The sequence below is a fragment of the Myxocyprinus asiaticus genome, chromosome 25 (genome assembly GCF_019703515.2).
Source record: "Myxocyprinus asiaticus isolate MX2 ecotype Aquarium Trade chromosome 25, UBuf_Myxa_2, whole genome shotgun sequence".
In the NCBI taxonomy this organism is placed as follows: domain Eukaryota; kingdom Metazoa; phylum Chordata; class Actinopteri; order Cypriniformes; family Catostomidae; genus Myxocyprinus; species Myxocyprinus asiaticus.
In genome coordinates this window covers 35,594,022-35,614,251 of record NC_059368.1, presented here as the reverse complement: position 1 = coordinate 35,614,251, position 20,230 = coordinate 35,594,022, and the positions used below count along the sequence as shown (strand labels likewise).

Here is a 20,230-nt window from a genome sequence, read left to right as displayed (position 1 = left end):
AAAATGCAGTTGTCTGATGAAGTATGGTGGCCAGAGAAGATTTTTGTAAAAGTTGCTGTGTGAAATCTTATTGATAAAGGATGATTAGCCTTAAATAATCATACAAATATTTATATCATTTGAAAGCTCTAGTTCTTCTCTTCAATATGGTATATACAGTTCAGGTGTGTGATGTTATATGAATATGAATGTAATATAAAATTGATATGAATACATAACAGACTGCCAAGATATCATGTATTTTGATATTATGTTGTATGTATTTGTCCGTTCAAACGCAAGGAGAAGCGAAAGTGTCACCTGATCAATACTGAGTATCCAGATGGTAAAAACAAACATAACTTGTGGAGCGCTCATATGTTTCATGTTTGTGTGATAAGTATTCGCTGAGTTTCAGTTCATTTTTGTGATGTGTTTCAGAAAGATGCTCGCGGAGACAGAGACGGCTGAAAGCGCACCCTGTTTATTTTCTTTATTTGACAAAAGCACAAGGTTTTGTTGTTATTGTGAGTGTACACAAATAAAAGTAGACCCTTTATAGTTTCTAATGATGTCTTACATTTATCTGTATGGCCAAAAATGACGGAGTATTTTAAGTTGTTACCGCTGTTATGAGGAAAAAATCCAGCACGACGCGCCGGTGTGTCCGTCTACCCCTGACATTATGCCAGAATTCAATATAATGATACCCAATTTCTTTCTCATCTGTGTATGTTCAATTGAGACTTAACAGACTCGCCAAGATATCATGTATTTTGACATTATGTTGTATGTATTCGTCCGTTAAAACGCAAGAAGAAGCGAAAGTGATCTCTCTTCGGGGCGCGTGTGTTGTCTGAGACGCGACTCGGCTCGGCTGTCTGTGTCACACAAAACAGCTCGCGAGCACTGAATTGAGTTGTTTTGCCTTTTGTTGCGTGTGAATGGTCTAAAATCGCTTGAATGTTCAAACTGGAAAGCCTTAAAACATACAATTGTCAAACCTTCGTGAAGACGCAAGCGAAAGTCATCTGGCTTCGGTGTCGCGCGTTGTCAGAGACGCGACGCGTCTCGGCTGTCTGTCACGCAAAACAACTCGCGAGTACTGAATTGAATCCTTTGGTGTCTTCTTGCGTTTGAATGGTTTAAAATCACTTGAATGTTGAAATTGGCAAGGTGTATTTGTCCGTTCAACCGTAAGAAGAGACGAAAGAGAGTGCGCTTCAGGCTCGTGCGCTGTCTGTATGTGTACATTAGTTTAGAACAGCGATTAACTAACCTGATGGTAAAAACAAACATATCTTGTGGAGCACTCTCAGAGTATGCATTTATTTGTCATTTTCATCGGATGGAAAATGAAAGTAAAAGAAAGGATTAGTTATCTTGGGGCTCCATCATCTACTGGACAGTATTGCTCCATTAGAGGGGGCATTTTTGCTGAGCCAATGTAAATCTATGGGATTTTTATTTTTATTTTTGATCGTAATTTATATAAAAACCTTAAGTCGGATCAGGTAGAAAAGAAATAGCAACAGACTTCAGTACATTTCCCAGGTCTGTGGCGAGTTTGATGCTTGTAGCGTTGAACATTTTAGTCTCAGAATAATAAAATAATAATAATAATAATAATAAGTTTAAATAGTATAACAATATGTTGGCTTTCTCAAGCCAAAATAATAAGCTTAAATATTAGATCAGTATGTTGTTTTTGTCAAGCCAACATAATAATAATAATAATAATAATAATAATAATGTAATAATAATAATAATAATAATAATAATAATAATTATTATTATTATTATTATTATTATTATTATAATTATTATTATTATTATTATTATTATTATTATCATCATCATTATTATTATCCATATCTTCTGAAGCGATATGATAAGTGTGGGTGTGAAACAAAGTCCTTTTTTTAAATTTATTTTTTACTATAAATCTCCACCTTTGACCAGCTCCAACCAGTAGGTGGTGATATGCATGAAGAATGCAAATTGGCAAAAAAAAATAAAATAAAATAAATAAAAAATAAACAAACAAAAGAAGAATGTAGAAGTGAAAGTTAAATATTGAGGTGTTTCTCATTGTCACATCCTCCAGATCTGTTCACACAAGATCCCCTTCCCCTGAGTATTAAACTCTTCCCAGACTACATTTCCCAGAATCCCTTTCCTCCTGCCATTAACTCTCACACCTGATTTCCATTCCCTCATCAACTCCCAGTGTATATAGTCTCCATTCAACTTCACTTCACTGCAAAGTCTTGTCAATTCACTCTGTTGTCTTGCATTTCTGAGCGCTTATCTTCCTCTATTGCCTGCCTGTATTGACCATAGCCTGTTCCCTAGATTTACCCCTTTTTTCTACCGTTTTGGATGTATTGCATTGTGTGGATTGCTTACCTGGTTTTGACCTCTGCCTGTTTGACTACGCTCTCTAATAAACTCTGCACATTGATCTTCACTCTGTGTCTACCTCTGACTCGTTACACTCATTCAAACCTATCATATCGCTTCTGAAGACACAGATTTAACCACTGGATTACTTTTATGCTACCTTTATGTGCATTTTTGAAGATTCAAAGTTCTGGCCACCATTCACATTGAATAGACCAACAGAGCTGAGATAATCTTCTAAAAATCTTAGTTTGTGTTCTGCAGCAGAAAGAAAGTCACACATCTGGGTGGCATGAGGGTGAGTAAATGATGAGAGACTTTTCATTTTTGGGTGAACTATTCCTTTAATCAAGTAATTTTATATTATAGAAAAGGGGAAACTGAAAAGCTTTACACAAAAAAATGAGTAATAATTTAAAATTAATAAACAGTTTTACAAAATAAACATGCAAAATTATATATATATATATATATATATATATATATATATATATATATATATACACACACACATATTGTGCTAGTAGCACATTTTTACAATAGCACTGGTAACTTGAAACTTTTGCTGTTGCGTTATGCTGCTTTCACACCGCTAGGTGTCAGTGTAAGCCCAAGAACGTTGCCATATCGGCCAGCACAAAATACACCAAAAATTACTAAATGCCTTATCTTTTAAAGGAATTTTTCAAACAGCTCTAATATTTGTTCATGATTTTGATAAACCCAGTGTGTGGTGTTTTCTTTTATAAAGGTATAGCAGCAGCCATCATGTTCAAGCCTGATGTGGAGACAGAGCTGTCTGAGACTCAGCTGCGTGTGGCTTTCGATGGAGATGCTGTGCTCTTCTCTGATGAGTCTGAGATCATTGTGAAGCAGAATGGCCTGGATTCATTCTTTGAGCATGAAAAACATAATGAGAACAAACTACTCGCTCCGGTATGAGATGTGGATATTTTGCTAAGCATTGCACCAATTTCTTCATCACCAACATTTATTTCATGCTGCGCTTTGACTCCAACGGTCAAAGGGTTGATATATACACTGATCAGCTACAACATTAAAACCACCTGCCTAATATTGTGTTGGTCCCCCTCATTCCACCACAACAGTGCAAACCTATTCCTCTCACCACAATTGTACAGAGCGGTTATCTGAGTTACCGTAGACTTTGCAATTTCGAACCAATCTGGCCATTCTCTGTTGACTTCTCTCATCAACAAGGCATTTCCATACACAGAACTGCTGCTCACTGGATGGTTTTTGTTTTTGGCACCATTCTAGAAACTGTTGTGTGTGAAAATTCCAGGAGATCAGCAGTTACAGAAATACTCAAACCAGCCTGTCTGGCACCAACAATCATTTCCCCATTCTGATTGTAGATGTGAAAATTAACTGAAGCTCCTGACCTGTATCTGCATGACTTTATGCACTGTACTGCTGCCACACAATTGGCTGATTAGATAATCGCATGGATGATTGTTGGTGCCAGTGGGCTGGTTTGAGTATTTCTGCAACTGCTGATCTCATTGAATTTTCACACACAACTGTCTCTAGAATTTACTCAGAATGGTGCCAAAAACAAAAAACATCCAGTGAATGGCAGTTCTGTGGATGGAAACACCTTGTTGATGAGAGAGGCCAAAAGAGAATGGCCAGACAGGTTCAAACTGATAAAGTCTACAGCAACTCAGATAACCGCTCTGTACAATTGTGGTGAGAAGAATAGCATGTGGGTTGGCGCTGTTTTGGTGGCACGAGGGGGACCTACACAATATTAGGCAGGTGGTTTTAATGTTGTGGCTAATCGGTGTATATAGGGATGTAGAAGATTCTTCACATACTTTGCAAGGGCCCTTTGTTAATGAAAACAGCAACCTGCTATTTATACAACACCACATGGTTATGTCCTTATTAGGCTCTTCTTTAACTTTAGTACTTTAAGTGGACTGTCGTAGTTGCTTGAGCAATGGCAGCTGCCGATAATAGATAAATTCTAAGTGATCAGTTCCACTGACTGACAGACTGCTCACCTCTGTTCTACAGGGTCCTCTTAAGTGCTTTCTTGAGGCTCTAGGAAAGCTCCAGAAGAAATTCTACGCCAAGAATTAGCGACTGAACTGCCCTATTCGCACCTTCTTGGTGACGGCCCGAAGCGTGGCCAGCTCTGGAGCCTGTGTCCTCAAGACACTCAAAAGCTAGAGCCTGGAGATTGATGAGGCTTTGTTTCTCGCCGGGGCTCCCAGAGGGCCCCTACTGCAGAAGATACGCCCACACATCTTCTTTGATGACCAGATGTTCCACATCGAGGGTGCCAAGGAGATGGGCACTATCACTGCCCATGTGCCATATGGAATAGGACAGAAATACAACAAAGGGAAGCTGATTGAGCAGCCTGAAAAAACACAGAAATAAGAGATTACTCTCTTTAGCTATTGTAGGTTAGCCTCAATCACAAATGCTTTTTATTATATAGTTTATCATACATATAAATAGCATTTAAAGTATGTTAAGATGTGGGTATCTATATTTTACTTACCTTATAGCCTATATTACTTGTTTCACAATATGCTTTTTCACAAATATGCATTTTCTTTTGTCCTTATCTAGAAAGTACAATGCTTTCTTAACTTACATCGTTCTGCTATTTGCACACAGAACTTTTGCTATTGTATCTGTCTATCTGTCTGTCTGTCTTCTATCTATCTATCTACAGTATATGCTGTATTTATATGGAATATTTTAGACAGTTTTACTTTTTTGTGGGGGTGCATATAACAGCAAGATTCACTTTATACATGTATTAAGACTTTTTTTTTTTTAAAGTTTAGAAAGTACAAATGTCATTTTGAAATGTTTTCATGTTTACAGAGTGTGAATTCAGTCAACATACTGATATTATTTGGCTGTTCTGAATGTACTGTTTTTATTTTCGCTCTGAGGGGATCTATGGGGTAAACCAGTTAAAGTTAAAATGAGACATTCATCTTCAACATTACAATTTTATGTCTCTTTATGTTTCAGTAATGGACTACTTTGGGTTATGCTTTCCAAATATTAATATTTTGCATGCAAATGATAATTTGTGTGTGTATCAAAAGCAATACGAACAAAAACACTATTGATTTGTATTACAGTTACACTTCATTACATTTAATGTCATTTTTTATCTGTTATGTGTTCTCTTTTGTGCTGTCTATGTAAACTCTTACACCCCTGCTGTAAATGCACTGTCATTTGTTTGATTTGTGTTTACTGATATGATCAAGCAGTTTCACTATGAAAGGACTTTCATACAGCACTTTTTTTTTATCCATTATAAGCAAAGTGGTTTTGTTTTTCAAAGATTGCAGGGTAAAATATTTTCCAGGCCAATGTTGTACTTTGGCTTAATAAAAGTTTTTAGATGAAAAACAAAACTACCTTTTGAGTGAGTTATTTAAAGAGTTAGTTCACCCAATACTGAAAATTTTGTAATTATTTACTTAAAGGGATAGTTCAGCCCCATCACCACCATCCCAGATGTATATGACTTTCTTCCTTCTGCTGAACACAAATAAAGATTTTAAAAAGAATATCTCAGCTCTGTTGGTCCATACAATGCAAGTGAATAATGGCCAGAACTTTGAAGCTCAAAAAAAGCACATAAAGGCAGCATAAAAGTAACCCATATGACTTCAGATGTTAAATGACAAGTGTGGGTAAGAAAATGTTAAATATTTCAGTCCTTTGCTATAAATCTCAACTTTTGACCAGCCCCACCCAGTATGGGAAATGCACAAAGAAAAAAAAAAAAAAAAAAAACACTAAACAAAAACAAGACAAAGAATGTGAAAGTGGAGATTTATAGTGAAAAAGGACTAAAATATTGATATTGATCTGTTTCTCACCTACACTTATCATATCACTTCTGAAAATATAGATTCAACCACTGGAGTCATATGTATTACTTTTATGCTGCCTTTAGGTGACTTTTGGAGCTTCAAAGTTCTGGACACCACTCACTTGCATAGTATGGACCTAAAATATTCACTCGAAATCTTTATTTGTGTTCCGCAGAAGAAAGAAAGTCACATCTGGGATGGCATGAGGGTAAGTAAATGACAAGGGAGTTTTAATTTTTGGGTGAACTATCCCTTTAAGATAATTTCAAACACATAGGACATTTTTTTGCAGATGTGAATGACAATTAAAAAATTATCATGCTGCTCTTTTCCATACAACAAATGAATACAGTATAGTGATCAGGAATTGTAAAGATCCAAACAGAAAAAAAGCAGCATAAAGTACCATAGACCATGTGACTCATACGCTGTCTTTTTCCGTCGTAGCTCTCAAATCTCATTCATCGTACATAGGAAAAAACAGTGCAAACATGATTTAAAATATCTCCTTTTGTGTTCTGCAGAATTTTTTTTATATGGGTTTGGAACGTCATGAGGGTGAGTACTGACAGAATTTTCATTTTTGGTGAACTATTCCTTTAAATCATTTTTGCTTTTATAAAATGTCTGTTATAATCAGAAGAGGGCGCTACGAAACTAAAATACTGTGTGTTTGTGCCATTATTCTAAATGCTTTGATTTGTCTCATGGGCCACACTATCCCTCTTCAAAGAGTACATTTAATAAAAAACCTTTATGGTTTGCTGGAAACGGTTTTTATTCAAAAATTTAAAAGCTGTTCCCAAGAGTAAATATGACCAAAATGGAACCACAAGGGGCCAATGTCACTTCTTAGCTCTTTGGAACATTTGTCCACTCTCTTGATGTTGGGCAACAGACTGCCTCTCTTTGTGAGCTCTGCCTGTCCTCTAGTTTCCATGGATACTTCAGCACTGACTCCAGAAGTGAGTGGGCTCAGTATGTTTGAGACATAATGAATGACAATGGATTACAGTCATTGAGCGCCCCAAGCTCCCGCAAAAGAAGCTTAACCTCACATACACTATAATTAGTGTTCATGAAAAAGGACAAAACATAAAACATAGACTTGCATTTCTGGCTGAATTGCGGTATCCTTTCATTTAGAGGTGATATTTCTGCAGCTGAGCTGTGTGTTTGTGGGAGTTCACACATTCTGTGTATTGGGAAAAGTATGGCTGCGACACACGTGGGTGTAATAGCATTCAAAAGTCATGCTTGGGAGCTCAGATATTTCGAAGTGTAACTGAGATTGTGTGTGAAACACGGATTATAGTTAGGTGTTATGAGATATTGATACAGCCAAATGAGCCAATGCTACATTCAAAATGGTTTCTCATACTTTAACCTCATGATTATCAGTAATTCTTTTGATATGCATAAATCACCACGAATCTCAACTCAAGATTAATTTACAATTTCTTAGAGAAAAAAATCCATATCCCCCTTATGAGATAAGTTTGAGAATGAGATAGTTTCCAACTCGGAAGTTGGACATGAACGCTCAAGTTAAAGGGATAATTCACCCAAAAATGGAAATTCTCTCATCACCCTCATGCCGTCCCAGATGCGTATTTCTTCTGCTGAATACAAATTAGATTTTTTGAAAAATATCTCAGCTCCGTTGATCCATTTAATGCAAGTAAATGGGTTCCCAAATTTCTTAAGCTCCAAAAGCACATAAAGGCAGCATAAAAGTAATCCATACAACTCCAATGGTTAAATCCATGTCTACAGAAGTGATATGATAGGTGTGTGTGAAAAACACCTCAATATTTAAAGGAATATTCTGGGTTCAATACAAGTTAAGCTAATTCGACAGCATTTGTAGCATAATGTTGATTACCACAAAAATGAATTCTGACATGTCCCTCCTTTTCTTTAAAAAAAACCACAAAAAAAAAACCGAGGTTACAGTGAGGCACTTACAATGGAAGTGAATGGGGCCAATTTTTGGAGGGTTTAAAGGCAGTGTGAAGCTTATTATTTTATAAAAGCACTTAATTAATTCTTCTGTTAAAACTCATATATTATTTAAGCTGTAAAGTTGTTTAAATTGTCGTTTTTACAGTCTGTAACAGAGTTCTCAGGATGGGCAAGGAGGAGGTGGGAACTGGGTGGACCATCAATATAAACTTTTAATGGTACAACTGAACTTAAACATAACATATAGTGCTTTACAGCAAAACAAACAGAAGACGCACACAGACACACAGCTCATGTGTCTGGCTGTCTCTCTCTCTCTCTCTCTGACGTCTCCAGATCCCCTTTATCTCTCTCTCCCACTGATTAGGTGACGCAGTGCCAGCCGTGCACCCTCACAACTGGCCATGCCCTTCTCCTCGTCACACAGTCATTTTAGGGTTTGTTGACATTACATTGTCATGGCAACAAAGTTGTACAATTGGCTATAACTTTACACAAAAAAGGGTAGTGATTTGATCAAACTAAAATCATGTTAACATGCATATTGTTTACGTCTTGTGGCTATACTTTTGAAACAGTATGTATTTTAACGTTCAAACATTGGCCCCCATTCACTTCCATTGTAAGTGCCTCACTGTCACCTTGATTTTTGCTTTTTTTTAAAGAAAAGGAGGGACAAGTCAAAATAAATGTTTTGGGGTAATCAGTATTATGCCACAAATGCTGTCAATTGAGCTTAATTTGTATTGAACCCGGAATATTCCTTTAAGTCTTTTTTTAACTATATATTCTCCTCCCTACCCAGTAGGTGGCGATATGCATGAAGAATGTGAATCACCAAAAACGAAAGTAGAATTCATAGGAGAGAAGAGCGGTTAGGAGGGCTGGTGAAAGTGGATATATATTGTTAAATAGGACTTAAATATCTCTCACACACTCATCATATCGCTTCTTAAGGCATCGATTTAACCACTGGAGTCGTATGGATTACTTTTATGCTACCTTTATATTCTCTTTGGAGCTTCAAAGTTCAGGTCAACCGACATGTAGGTAGCCATTATGTTGATTATTTTGACAAAAACTATCAATCACAGAGGACACCTTTAGACCCTCAGGTGTAAAGTTTTAATAAAAAGTATAAAATATTTTAAATTTTTTATGAAAAGGCACATTTTGTTCAGGTCATGTTGTGTAACTCTGAGAAAATCTTGATTTAAAAAGATTTAAAACACATTTCAGGAAAAAATATATAATTTATATATATATATATATATATATATATATATATATATATATATATATATATATATATGTAAATTATATTTTTTTTACCTTGGAAAATGTGTTTGTAAATTTTTATATATATATATATATATATATATATATATATATATATATATATATATATATATATATATATTTATTTTTTTTTACCTTGGAATGTGTTTGTAAATTTTTTTTAAAATTCATTTCAAATTCAATTTGTGTACACTCATTTATTCAAGGTGCAAGGAAAGTGCTTTAATACCTTTTACTTTGTTACACCATATATGACATTTTTTAAGTATTATGTTTTTCAAAAACTTATAAAACCAAATTGGACACAAAGGTTACATTACAACTTGACAGGGTGTTTTAAGCTAGACTTTAAAAGATTTCTCATTGTCACCTCGGACAACCTTACTTGTCAATGACTTAAATACGACTAATAGTTGTTATTACGACTGGGAAACTCAAGAGATAATTTTGATACCCAAGGTTCTAAGGTGGGAGGAGACAAGCATTCAACATGGTGGAGGAGAATAAACTTTCTATAGTGAATGATCCTTTTTCTACATGCAGCTACTTTATCACTTGATGTTTTGCTCGTATACATTTACATATATCAGTAAACATTTGATATTGTACATTTTGAACACAGATAATAGCATGTATTTGACCAAGATTCCATTATCATCATTAACATGTTCTGTTAATTCCATTAACATGTATTAGTGTCAAAATAAAAGTTCCCCAAGATATGTGCAAGAATGAACCCGGCGTCCATATTTCCTATTCTTTCCAAATGGGAAGAAAAGGAATGTGATGCACGCTTGGGATATGACGCATGAATCAGACTATTTTATGATTTAAGCTTTAAAGTGAGGCACTATATGCACTGCCATTGAATTTAGAAGACAGATCATGATTTTCATTAAGACATCTCCTTTTGTCGTACAAATAAATTTTTTTTTAATAATAATACAGGTTTGGAACAACATGATACTTTAAGATGGTATAAGAGAATGCATTTTAACACTGAAAAAATTATGCACTTTAGGTTTGTCCAATGGATTATCAATGATTCAACAAAAGTTAGTTGTTAGTAAATTTAAGATTAGGAGAATGTCTTTGGGACAGTTCTTAAGTTTTAGTGACTCAATCATAAGAATTATATCAGTGATCACGTGCACACGTGTATATTTACACTGTAAACCAAAACCACAGATTGAGCAGACTAGACTTTTTTTTCTAAAAAAATTTCTGTAATGTAACATAATGAAATGCATTCAGGTCAGACCAACCCTCGCCTTGCCTCTGGGACTCCCAGAGCGCAATGGTTTCCAGGTCAACAGGAATCAGCACCAGTAGTCAGTAGAACAAAATGACAGCATGTCATTTACAGTAAAACGTTTAAAAGATTCATAAAAGTATGATTGACAGCTCTGTTTTCCAGCACTCTGTGAGTTCTCCTGTGAATTATGTTTAAATCTGTCACAGTGCTTCATGATTTTCAAAAATAGCATAATTTATGGAGATATCATGCCTGGTCCAATAAGGCCACCATTCCTCTGTGATCCAAGATACCAAGCCCAACTATCTAGCAAAGCCTGTCTGTTAAGTGATTTTCATTTCACTTGCTTGTGAAATGAATTCCTGGGTAAAGGCAAAGCTGAAAGTTATGGGGCACTCTGTGGGGGCAGGGCTTCAGACTAAAAAAATGACTTAGGAGCCATTGGCTCCTAACTGAAATGTTAAGGAGCCAAATGGCTGTTTTAGTCACAGAATTGCTCGATTTAGATTGCTGTTCAGAAACAAGATAGAAAGCTGAAGAAAAGAAAGACAGCTAATAATCCATTAATCGGAGGTTTAATAAACAATATATATAGTTGAGAAGATAAATTTGCATTCCCTTTTGTCTCATAAATGTTCACATCCCTTTCATAATGTATATAAATATAAGAGATTAAAATAAAAATTATTAAGTACTGCTCTTCAGTATCTACATTACAGATATTTACATATAGTATGCATATAGTAGTGTGTTGTCTTCTTCAGCATCAATGAATGTTTGCACCTTGTGTAATAGTTGTGTACAAGTCCCTCAATAGACCTTTTTCACACTCCAGGTTTTGGAAACGTGGAAGTAAAAAATTGCAGAGTAAACTTCGACAGCGGTGAATGGGAGTGAATGGGAGACCACAGCAAATATTATTTTCACTTACCCATTTGCTCCAAGAGCAAAAGAAAAAATCCACTATTGCATTTGAATGACTTTCCAGAAGGAAAACAAAACAGAGAGCGATGAATTAAGACAGATAGGAGAAGATACCAAATTTACTGTCACACTCTCAGCAGATGTAATCGAAACACCCTCGCAGCTGTAGTAATTATCATATAAAAAAAGTTTGCCAGATTTACACTGCTAAGGCGGAAACGAGTCATCACAGTCTGTGAAAAAGGTCTATTGTCCTAAGTGTCAAAAACTTGATTATATATATATATATATATATATATATATATATATATATATTTTTTTTTTTTTTTAATTTACATTTTTTTTTTTACTTGTATTAAATATTGCCTTGGTCTTTCTTTACTGTTACCGGATGGCCCGGATACAGAGACTACAAGAGTCGTACACAAAAGTAGTACACAATATAGGACTTTTAATTATAAAGAAGCCTGAAATACACATGGGACGCTTATTTTGAAATGTCTGAGCTCCCAGTTGTGAGCTCACTGATGGCTGATTTGCTGAGAAAGTGAATCTGATTCAGACTGCTAACCTGAGCTCCTGAGTTCAAACCCTCAGTTCGTTTCAGGTGATTCATGAAAAAGACCCAGTTCAATAGAATAATTTGTTCATGGCTCTCTCGCGCTGGGCTCCCTTTCGTAGGAACTCGAGCTGCGTAATTGCATTGGGACACACCCTGAGTGTCATGTGGTATGAAGCCCTTATACAATCACGCCAATTTATTGGCTGATGGCACTTCCCCTAGGGAGCTACATCACAGGCTCCATAAAGGTGATCGCTTCAGGCCATCGAGTCAGATTTTCTGTTCTTCAGTGCACAGTCTTGTCTATCCCGTGTTGTACCAACGACTCACGTCGAAGCGAGGATCATTATTCTCTCTTTTGAGTGGCAACACAGGATGGTATTTAGGAAGTGCTTACATCCGTGCACACGGTTCATCGTCAGTGAAGATTTCCACAACATTTGTATTGCCTGTCTGGGTTTTCGCCACGCAGAAGCCGCGTTGGAGGGTTCAGATTGCCCACAGTGTGAAAGGCTCGCTTCCTTTGGAAATTCGGTCAAGCTGCGTGCTGGGGCAGACCGCGTGTCTGCCAGTGCCACACAGCCATTTGACTCGTGGGAGGCCGGCGTGGATGCCGAGGAGATGGGAGTTGAGCAGCAGGTCGACCTATGGTCCTCTCTGTCACTCTCCCCGGATTTGGCAAGACATTCTCCCGTGGAGTTTACATGTGGGCATTTGCATCTTAGCCCTGAGGCCTGCACTGCAGTTTCCTTCGGCATTGAGGATGAGGATTCCATATCTATGGTGGTATCGGATTCAGAGGCTCTCGCCGGTGGCCAGGCTGAAGTCTTGCCTCCTAGCGGTTGGATTTCCAGACCTTCTGCATCTTATGTGGAATTGCTGGAGGTTATTACCCATGCAGTGGAAAAATTGCACCTGGATTGGCCGGTTGAAGCGCAGTCGGAAGATCGTAAATCGATCTTGGATGACTGTTTTTTAGTGGGCCAGCATGCAGCTATGCCTCATAGGCCACTCCCTTTCCCCCGGACCTGTGATCAACCTTATTCGGCCAGGATTACGAATCAATTGGCCTCTGAGTTTTCTAATGTGTGTCGAGCTTCAGACCATGGAAATACTTCGGTCCCAGAGATGGAAGAGAAGCTGGCTGCCCATCTCTCTCCTTCTTCGGCAACCACATGGAAATCGAGGCCTACTCTTCCCTCAAAGCCATGCAGAGCTTGCTGAGCAAGGCCTACCAGGCTTCGGGCCAGGTGGTTTTGGCTTTGCACACACTGTTGGTTTTGCAAGCCTACCAGCCCACTTTATGAGGGATATAGACAAGGGAGCTGGACTGGATGCTGAGGCCATCAAGGAACTGCGCTGAGCTTCTGGTTTGGCGCCAAGAGCTACCAAACATATTGCTTGTGCTGTTGGTCGGAATATGGCGGGCCTCGTGGCAATGGAATGCCATCTTACATTCACAGATATTTGTGACAAGGACAAGGCCTTTCTAATGAACGCTGCTGTGTCACAATTCGGACTGTTCGGTGATGCAGTCCAATCTGTGGTGGAAAAATTCTGCGCTGTGAAACAGCACACTGCCGTGTTCCAGTAGGTGCTTCCTCATAGAGAGAGAGAAAAGTCTGCCGCAGCTCCGGTGCATTCACGTTCAGTATCTTCACAACGTCCCACCAGAGAGCCACATAAGGTACCGGACATGAGTTTTGCACCCCCTCAGAAGGATTGGGGTCCTTGTTCATTCCTGGCATCATGGGCGCATCTGCGTAGGTGTTTGGATGTTGGACCGGCCCCTTATAAATGGCCAGCAGGACACCAGAAGTGAGCCTGACGGACTTGCAGTGAAACGAAGGGTGATCCCCCATTCAGCGAATGAAACCGGACCATAAAAACGTATCCGTGTCCTTCCTGTTTGCTCTTCAGACAGTATCGGGTTGAGTTCGGTGTTCTTCATGCTTCGAACACCCAACAGCCAGAATATAGTTTAATTTCCCCCTGCAGCTTGCGCTGGGGAGCGAATATTAAAAACTCACATTCCGAATTCAGCCTCTGTCTCCATGACCAAGGGTCTCGAGACATGCATAACAAAATTCAATGTTCATCAAACACAAGTGTACACAAAACACACAGTGAACATAAGCACTACACGTTGTCCCACCATAAAGAATGCTGGGGCCGCTGTAGAGAACCAGTTTTCCCAAATAAACATTTCCCCCAATGTTTGTAAATTTTTCCCCATTCAAAATACCAGGGAAAAGGTTTATTCTGTCAGTGTCCCTGCTTCTCATGGTGCTCATCTTTTATGCCTGAATACAATAAAGGCAAAACCATTAAAACAAAAAAACATTACCAAATTCCAGTAGTAGAGGAGCGAAGTCTTCCCTCCGCTGTGCTGCTGGTTCGGGGGCAGTCGACAAAAGTAAGTCAAGGACGTCATCTAGTGGTTACAGGTTGTGCTGCAGGCAAAATCCATGATTAGTCCCTCTGTCTGCCTGTCTGTTGGCTTGGCAGCAGCTGTAGGGCATTTCAAACTGGGTACTTCGAATGATAAAGTATGGTTATATAATTCAATTCAGGTGAACTCTGCCTGTTCAATGGGGTTGTTCCGACAGATGTTTCTGTTTGAGAAGCCCTGTTTTTGATTTGGGAAATTAATTCTCTCTTAGAAAAGGGGCAATAGAGGAGTTTCCCCTTCTTTAACATCTGTTATTTTCTGGTCCCGAAAAAAGACGGCGGCTTGCGACCCATTCTGGATTTGAGACATTTAAATTCCAAACTAAAGAAATGTCAATTCAGAATAATGTCACAAGTGAAGCCAGGGGACTGGTTTGTGACAGTAGATTTGAAGGATGCTTATTTCCATATTCAGATTGCGCCGAAGCACAGGTGCTTTCTCAGATTCGCTTTTGGGGGCAAAGTGTTTTTGAAATGAATTTTGCATCCTTCCATTCTTACACTGGCACCACGCACTTTCACAAAATGCATGGATGTGGCTTTGACGCCCTTGAGACTTAAGGACATCCGCATTTTGAATTATCTCGATGATTGGTTAGTGCTAGCCCACTTGGAGACTTTGGCTGCCCAACATCGGGATGTCATTCTCAGCCATCTGAGAAATCTAGGGCTGTGTGTAAACCTAGACAAGAGTGTCCTGTTGCCAAGGCAACAGACTCTGTTTCTAGGGGTGGAGCTAGATTCGCGGGTGATGCAGGCGCGTCTGTCTCCAGTTTGCATTCTGTCATTCCACCGGTGTTCTCCCTGCAAGAACATTTCACAGGGTTTTGGGGCTCATGATCGCGGCTTCCGCTGTCATTCCCCTGGGCATGTTGCATGCGAGACCTTTTCAGTGCTGGATGAACACCACAAAGGGACTTCAACCACTGACGCATGCAGTCCGTCTCTTCAAAGTGACGTGTGGGTGCTACCAAACTCTGTTACCATGGAAACGGACCTGCCTTCTGTTGTCAGGCGTTCTGTTGGGACAGGTGTGTTGCCGCAAAGTTATAATGACAGACGCCTCTTCCACGGGTTGGGGTGCAGTATACAAGGGTCGTCCAGCCTACGGGGTTTGGACGTGCCAGCGGCAACATTGGCACATAAATTGTCTGGAGATTTTCACGGTGCTGCTACCATAATTTTTTTTGACATTTTTACGAACTTTTTTGGCACCCCTGGCCAGACTTGTGGGAGTTCTGGGTATAGCCCCTCAACGGGGCACTCTTTTGAATGATGGGTTATCCCCTGCCGTGGTTGATACCATTCTGAATGCTAGAGCTCCATCAAGTTTTATGCTTTCAAGTGGCATATTTTTGCTTCTTGGTGTGCAGCGTGAGGTGAAGATCCTGTTCATTGCCCTGTCGGTACAGTGCTGGATTTTTTGCAAGAGTGATTTGGGGCCAGGGTTGCCGCTATAGCGGCTGAGCATGCACTTATCAATGGAGTCTCTGTTTGTAGACCTTCTCTTGTTTCCTGTTTTATGCGTGGTGTATGCAGGCTTAGACCTTTTCGTCCCGTCCGTGTTCCTTCATGGGATTTATCTGTTGTTTTAGAGGAGCTCTTGGGTGCTTGGCAACAGTCGCTGATAAGTTTCTGAATCTTAAAATGACCCTGCTGGTGGCATTGGTGTCGTTTAAAAGGGTTAGTGATTTGCATGCCCTGTCGATCAATCCCTTTTGTATGGATTTTTCGCCTGGGTGTTCAATGGTGGTGTTAAGACCTCGCTTGGCCTATTTTCCCAAGGTCGTTTCTACATCATTTCAATCGCAGACTATTAATTTTCAGGCTTTCTATCCTCCCCCATTTGAGTCGGAGGAGCATGAACAATTGCATATGCTTTGCCCAGTTCGGGCGCTGTGAGATTATGTTGACCGTACTAGCCAGTGGCGTAAAACAGAGCAGTTGTTTGTGTGCTTTGGTGGCTGCAACAGAGGTGTTTCGGTGTCCAAGCAAAGACTCATTGGCTTGTTGATGTAATTTCAAGTGTTTATGAAGCGCGGATTACCTTCTCCTTCGGGTATTCGAGCTCATTCTACAAGGAGCATGGCATCCTCATGGGCTCTGGCTAGAGGTGCGTCCTTGGAGGACATTTGTATGGTGGCAGGATGGTCCTCACCACATACATTTGTTTGATTTTATAATCTGGATGAGGGTTTTACTCCTGCTTCTCAGGTTCTCTCTGTTGGAATAGGAATAAACTCATAATTCCCTCTGTTTTATACATATGCTTTAGCTAGCTTGTGCACCGCTATATGCTTGCCACATGGGCGTAGACATTTGGCAGCTACTGTTCACATGGCATGAATGTATATAGTTCCCAATGTGATTACGCAGCTTGAGTTCCTTCGAAAGGGAACGTCTCGGTTATGTGAAGCGTAACCCTGGTTCCCTGAGTGGGAACGAGACACTGCGTAAACTGGTCATACTCTCTTGCAACTGCATAGGCTCGTGCCTTCATGCAGAAAATCTGACTCGATGGCATGAAGCAAGCGCCTTTATGGAGCCCATTACGTAGTTCCCTAGGGGCGTCGCTTAAGTGCCGTCAGCCAATAAATTGCCGTGATTGTTTAAGGGCTCGTTCCTACTCAGGGAACCAGAGTTACGCTTCATGTAACTGAGACATTTGTTGTTGTGTGTGGTGCAGTGAGGTCGTCAGAAACAGAATGGGTGAAAAGCGGTGTGAGACACACTGGTGCACACTCTAAAGATGTATTCAATAACTCACAAGATGATATTGCCATCAGCCATATCACCCTGCAGCTCTCGCCTGGTTACCCACTGAAACTAAACAGGGTTGAGCCTGGTCAGTACCTGGATGGGAGACCTCCTGGGGAAAACTCAGGTTTCTACTGGAAGAGGTGTTAGTGAGGCCAGTAAGGGGTGCTCACCCTGTGGTCTGTGTGGGTCCTTACGCCCCAGTGTAGTGACGGGGACACAATACTATAAAAAGGCACTGTCTTTTGGATGAGATGTTAAACTGAGGTCCTGACCCTCTGTGGTTGTTAAAAATCCCAGGACACTTCTCATAAAGAGAAGGGCTGTAACCCCGGTGTCCTGGCCAAACACCCCCCCCTCCCCATTGATGAATGATTTTCTGTCTTAGCTCTCTCTCTCTCTCTCTCTCTCTCTCTTTCACTGTTTCCCACAATATTACCTGAGATATTAGCATGCCTTGCTGGTTTCAGATGTGCCTATCTTGAGATTATGTCTTTGGATGAGATGATAAGGGAATGATTATCGCTTGTAAGAAAAACGTATTCTGTCTTCTGGAGAACACAAAATATCAATAGATATACTGTAAGCAATTGTGCTAATTGTGTCAGCAAAATGTCCTTACGGTATTCACCTATGATATCAATCATTTAAATTGTCTTACCTCAGTCAGTTACTGACGAGCTTGTCTCACTGCAAAATGCTTGAGTGCTTTCCTCGTGTTTACCCTCCTCCTCCCCAGCACCACAACTAGATCTGCTTTGCGGGGGACCTTATGTATGTTATTGTTTCAGCCACTGCAGCATGTATTGCATGCTTGTTGTAGCATGTCTGTGTATGTCTTACTAGCAGTCACATACCTTAATAAACATATTTTTTTAAATATCATTCCAAGAGTCAGGATTGAAATAAGGATATCTCTGTATCCCATGAAACTGCTGGATGAGCACCATTTTCTTTCCTGTGTTGACTTATTTTCTCTTGAAGCAGAAAGTTTAAAGGGGACATATCAGGGTGATTGCATTAAGGCCCAGGTATACTTCGTTTTCCAGATTGGCTCGCACCTGGTCGACCACATTGCCTTTGTGAGTATACTCTTTTGACCGTTGAGCGAATATGAACGTTTTTGACGCATGCCGACTACAACTTCTTTTTGATATTCTTTCAGTAGTGTCAATGGCCGGTGCATGCGGCGACGATGCGCACAGACGATGACCGCGTTCGAGAGTCCAGAAAATTTGGCCGGCACACTGCCAGGCTGCGCGGACTGGATTATGACGAAATTTATGTCACGCATACTGTGCACAGAGTGATCAGCAACGTGGACACGCCAAGTATACTTTGGCCTTTAGTATTAAACAGAAATTTAAATGTAACGTTTACAAGTTACAGTGCAACACTGTTGATGTTATGGTGTAATATTAAAGTGTGATATACTCATTTCCTGATGTGATTTCTGTGTGTGTTCTTGTTATGAAAATTCAAATTATCTGAAACTCAAAAGATTTGTAAACATTGTACATTCCTAAAATTCCTCTGGTAACACTTTACAATAAAGTGCCATTTGTTAACAACATTAGTTAACATGAACTAACAATGAACAACACTTGTACAGCATTTGTTAATGTTTGTTAATGTTAATTATGACATTAACTAATACATGAGTCTATTTGTATCTTTAGCAGTTTATTGTATCACTCTGTACTTGCTTTTGCACTACATTAATGTTTGCACAGCAATGTCAGTTAATCCGCACTCTAACTTATCTGTGGTCATGGTTTAATATTGGGATCCCACCCCTCCTCCTGACCCAGTACTGTCTTTTTATGAATACCTCTCTGCATCTGCATACCTTATATTTACTTCTATGTCTGTGCTGTTTGCCTGTATAGTAAATTGTCCTGCACTGTCTTTGTTTCTGTGACCTGAGCCTTGTCCCATGCATTTCAATGCCCAGTGTACACTGTGTAAGCTGTGCAAATAATAAATAAAATAACTTGACTTGACTGCATTTTTAAAATCTAAAGTTGTATTTGTTAACATTAATGCAATATGAACTAATATTAACTAACAATGAACAATTGTAATTTTATTAGCTAATAATAAATGCTGTAATAAATATATTGTTTATTGTTAGTTAATAATACCTAATGCATTAACTAATGTTAACAAATGGCACTAAATTGTAAAGTGTTACCGTTACTATAAAGTTATACAAGCCTAAAAGGCATACGTTTGAACAACTTTAGAAGAACTTTAGGGTCTTCCTTTGCAGGTCAGTTCTCCTGAAAAAGACTGTACATTTTAAATGTGTATATCTGCTAAAAGCTAATTTTGTCAACTTTTAGGAGAACACCACTAGCATACAGATGGCTTCAAAGCTATTAGACGTGCTATATATAAAACTCAAAATATCAGTTTCATGGGATCATTAAAACCAAAGGTTAGCATGATATTGTAATGTTTGAGGAGAGATGAGGCAAGAGAGCAGGATCTAAATTCAGCTAATTTTAATGAAAACAAATCAAGAACCAAGACACTAGAAACATAAGAACTGATCAAACCATTGCAGCCTAGAATGGAAAAGAACTGACAAAGACAGAGAGCACACGAGTGTTATATATACTCAGGGACTAACAAGGTTAACAAGAAACACCTGCAGAACAATCAGAGGGGAACAACAAACAGAGACAAGAACAAGAACTAAAACATGATTTCAAAATAAGAGTCCATACAAAACGAAAGTCCAGAACATAT

At 39.1% G+C, this 20,230-nt stretch overlaps 1 pseudogene; it reads left to right on the top strand.

The window, feature by feature from the left end:
- Positions 1-2,930: 2,930 nt before the first annotated feature.
- Positions 2,931-4,794, top strand: LOC127416261 (cytosolic 5'-nucleotidase 1A-like; annotated as a pseudogene).
- The last annotated feature ends 15,436 nt before the right edge of the window (positions 4,795-20,230 follow it).